Genomic DNA, 5,000 nt, shown 5'->3' on the forward strand with positions numbered 1-5,000 from the left:
TTATCCCATGACTAGCCAGAAATGCATTAAATTCATGAGACATATACTCCCCCCCTCGATCGGAACGGAGGGTGTCCATAGTACATTTCGAGACATTTTCAGCCATAGCTAAAAATTATTTGAAGCACATAAAAACTTCGAACTTCACTTTAAGCGGGAATACCCATGCATGCCTGGAGTAATCATCAATGAAAGTCACGAAGTACAGGTAATTTCCCAAGGAAGGAGTTGGCATGGGCCCACAAACATCACTATGCACAAGCTGCAACCTGCATGTGGCCCGAACTAAACCATCCTTTGGAAACTTAGAACGGTGCATCTTACCCAAAATACAGCCTTCACAAACATGTTTCACAGGTGCTTCAAGAGGCGGCAAAGAAGCAACCATATGAGATTTCTGCAAATGCAGCAAACTGGAAAAATTCAGATGACCAAAACGTGCATGCCAAAGTTTTGCATCTGAAATAGCCCTTGAATCTGCAACAGCATTTGCAAAATTTTGTCCACACTTATCATACAAAGTGAGCTTATAAATCCCACGGCACAAAAGGCCAGATGCAACAATTTCAACACCAAAACTGAGATCATGAATTGTACATCTGTCATCCACAAATTTGACTACAAGTCCAAGTCTAGCAAGTGCGGATACAGACAAGAGATTTTTCTTGATCCTAGGTACATAAAGTGCATCAACAAGTGTGAAAGAACTGCCATTAGCAGCAGTAAGCACAATCTTTCCAACTCCCTGAACTGGATAAGAGGCATTGTTGGCACAAGTGACTGAATTCCCATGAGGGAAAAACTCGAGAGAGGTAAACAATTCACGATGTGAGGTAATGTGCTTTGTAGCACCACTGTCGAAATACCACACATGTGAATCTGCCGCAACTGACAAGCATGCATCATGGACAACAGGATTGTAAGTGCACTCTACACTAAAAGCCCATTCTGCATCAACATCAGCATCACAGTCTCCTTTCACAGAAGACTCAACAATGGCTGCATTTGTAGTGGAACCAGCATTTGCAGTGGAACCACCCTCTTTCTTCTTAGCCTCTTTGGCCTTCGACTTAGGACACGACTTGATCAAGTGATCATTAGCTTTACAATAACGGCAGCGCATCTTGTTTTTGCCCTTATCACCAGAATTTCCAGACGAAGTGCTACCAACAGAAGCATTGGGAACATAATTTTTGCCCCTCGCAGCAGAACCATAAGAAATGGTTGCATTGCTATTACCACCCTTTCTTTGAGAAGCAATAAAAGCCTGTTCAACTGCACGCTGTCTAGTCCTGTTTTTTCTGGAAAGCGACTCTTGCAACAGCAATGTGCATAATGCATCAAACTTGACAACTTCTAGATTTCCTTGGGTCATAAGTCTCCAAGTACTAGCAAAAGTCTAGTAAGAATCTGGTAAGACATCAAGAACTGTCTGCACAAGGGAACTATCTGAAATGACTTCACCTGCAGAAATAAGCTGCTCATTGATATCCTTGACACTAGCAAGGAAAGTTTCCATGTCATCTTCCTCATGCATAATCTTCGACTCCAGCTCTTTACGCAGCAAAGCAATTTTAGCCTCATTGCGACTTGCATAAAGACCACCCAAAATATCCCAAGCCTGTTTTGCAGATTTTGCTGAACGGATGTGAGGAACAATGGTGCGCTTCACAGACAACGCAATCAATGCATGAGCCTGCACATCCTTAACATCCCAACGAGCTTATTCTGCCGTAGGCAAAACAACTCTAACAGTTGCAATCCTGGAAGCAAGACCTGCAACATCCTGAACATCGCCTACATCCTCAGAACCAGGACGTACATCAATTCCCTGCACAATGTTCCAGAAGCCCTTTGACACAAGAACATGTTTCATCATATAAGCCCACATACAATAGTTGTCCCCATCCAACCTGTCCTCATCAGCAAACATCTTGAACACATGTGTGTTGTTGTTGTCAGCCATGGTAAATGTTGCACTTGATGTGAAAACTGCCCAAAAATAGGAGAAACAGAGTGGGAACAACCTGTGCTATATAGTACAAACTGTAGAAGACTATAAGGCACCTGTTGTACAAAAAACGGCACTGACAAAAATTGTGTACAAAGTGACGAAATAGCCTGTGCAGTACTGCCTGCAGTGGAAATGAGCCCGAATCAAAAAGCTGAGCAAACGTGTACTAGAGCATCTGGCGACTAAGCCGGGGAGGCCGCAACCTTCTCTGATACCAATTGTTGGAATTAGGGTTGCAGAGAAACACACACAGCTTGGAGAAGACAAAGGAAGCTCAAGGCACACAATAGAGAGTGTATAACTTAGTGTGCTATGGAAAAATAGATAGCCCTACAGTGATGGGCGTATATACAATGCGCGGGGGAAAAAACTTCCTAAAGAGGGAAAAAATGCCCCGGCGGTCCTAGTGTGTTCACACACATCACTACCACATGTATATGGTAACAGAAATTCGCAGAGTTCCCTTCGTTTTTACATAAACTTTTCAAAAAAAACCATACCATTTATACGCCTCCTACATGCTATCCATGTAGGATCTCACATGAGATTTAAGGCCAATGAAAGAAATGAAATGAACTTTGTGCAAAACCATAACCGTACGAACTTAAAACCATTACCATAAGGAACTTAATTTGTGCAAAACCATAACCAAATTACCATAACCGGCCATAACCACTTTGATCAAAACCATAATGCAAATAACCACGACCATAAACAAAATTAACAATAACCATAAGCATAACCAAAAAGTTAAACATAACCATAAACAAAACAAGAACCATAACCATGTCTATACAAGAATAGGAGAAATAACCATGTTTATACAATGACAATGACAACGACAATAACCATAACCATAAGGAAAACAATAACTGTTTGAACAATAACCATAACCATATATGTCTATACGAAAAAGAGACACAGAAGCGTGTCTGTGTCTCACAAAGCATATATATGAAATCCACTGATAACTAGGCGTCACAACCTGCACATATGACAAGTCACAGAATTAGTATTGATATTACCTCACATATACTTATTTAATTAAATCAACTCACACATATTAACGTCTCACCTCAAGCGATCAGCGAGACTCTAAGGCCTCCCAGTCTATAGGCTCTCCTAAAGCATCAAGATCATTCAATACTTCATAGATACCTCTGCGATATCCATCTATCTCCTCCTGGCGTGTCGGGGCTCGATGCATCGCAAGATTCTGCGTTTATACAAAAATCAAAGTAATAAGAATACATGATTCATCACGTTTTAAAAAACGCCATAGTTAGGATTGGATTAGAAACTCACAAACTCATAGCGAAAGGTGTTGAAGCCTCCACTGTCAAGATGAGATGTCCCCCAGGTCATCTATCGTATCTGCGCGGCCTGACGATGCTGTCTGAACCACGTGTCTACTGTCCGCTCATCCTCCCTGATCTGCTTCCACGTCTCGTGTGGGATGCCCGAAGGCTTCGGTGAGCCGATCCTGAAAGCCTGCCAAGCTGCATCTCGTCGATGTTTCACGGTGTCTCGTGCAACACCCTTGATCCACCTCCTCGGAACAGCCTTTGAACCCAAAGCAGTCTAGTACTCTCTCATGATGGTCTCCACTATATAACTGACTTTGTCCTCATCCTGCTCAAGCCAAGGCGTCAGAATGCTGGTCGAAAACTGCAGCTCCGCGAGCTGGCAAATCCGCTGTCTCATCTCAGTCTTGACTCTACCCATGTCAACAGAACCATTTGCCCGTAGAGTATAGAGCTTGGAGGCACTAGGATCGTGTGCCCCCCAAGGCGTCCAAGGTGTGCCAAGAGGTGTGTCGAGAGGTGTGCCTGGGTAGGACGGGGGTCGTGAGCGAGGAGAGATCGAAGCATTTGTGGACCCTCCTCCATAGCAACCACCACCTCCACCTGACGATCGTCGAGATCGGCGAGTGCGCCTATGCTGCGGAGATGAGGACGTACCCGCCTCTGTCCCCCCCCATAGGCGTCCCCTCCATAGGTGTCCCTCCCATAGGCATCGGACCGTTGGGTGTGAAGCCCGGAGGCGTAGTACCCGTGCGTCTGGCTACCCAATACTAAGAAGCCTCTGCCATCTGACTGGGTGTCATCCGTGTGACGAAGCCCATGAATGCATCTGCACTCATAGAAATGGGATCTGGAAACTGGTCTGCCACACTAAAGTCCTGCACAAAGAAAGTAAAATAAAGCATCACAACACCTTTGTTTAAATTAACCTTAAGATTAATTTTAAATCAATGTTTTCACACAAACACTTACAGGCCTAGGCCTCGACGAGTTAGGCATCATCGATAAGATCTTGCACCGTATCATCGTCTATCTCTAATTGCAAACATAACTCTGCCCCAACTCATTTTGGCCGATTGTCTTCATCCATTGCATCTTCATCTACAAGTGTCAATTCTGCCTCGTCTGCGTCATCCCTCGTATATCTATCAACTTCCTCTGCCATACCTTCGTCCATCTCATCTAATGTCACAATAGTATGGACGTCGTCTGACTGACTTTCCTCCAGGAGCTCTTGCCCTTCAAATACTTGTTTATTTCTTGGAGCAACCTGAACCACAAACCACCATTGTTGCTCTCGAGGGTCCGGTACAAATACCACTTGATCGCAATGTTCGGGAGAGCAAATGTGTCGCTCGCATCTGTCCAAACCTTTGTAGAATCTATTTGCACAAGCTTGTTTCCATCTCTGCGTACCGTTGCATTGCGACCAGAAGTAATCACCTTGCACCACTTCACATCCAACAAAAACATCTCAAACCACCTGAAGCTAACTTTCAGGATATCTGACACCAGACCACAATAATCCAGGTTGCTAGTGCTCTCATTCGTGTCTTTGGCACTGGCCCTGCTCTTTTGCATGAAACTAACCATTACCCCACTGTCAAACGTGTTTCTTCTACTGTCAATTTGTTGTGTTCTGAAATGCTTTCCATGCGACCACAGTGCCATGTATGTATGAT

The sequence above is a fragment of the Adiantum capillus-veneris genome, chromosome 16 (assembly GCF_014529385.1).
Source record: "Adiantum capillus-veneris isolate H3 chromosome 16, ASM1452938v2, whole genome shotgun sequence".
NCBI lineage: Eukaryota > Viridiplantae > Streptophyta > Polypodiopsida > Polypodiales > Pteridaceae > Adiantum > Adiantum capillus-veneris.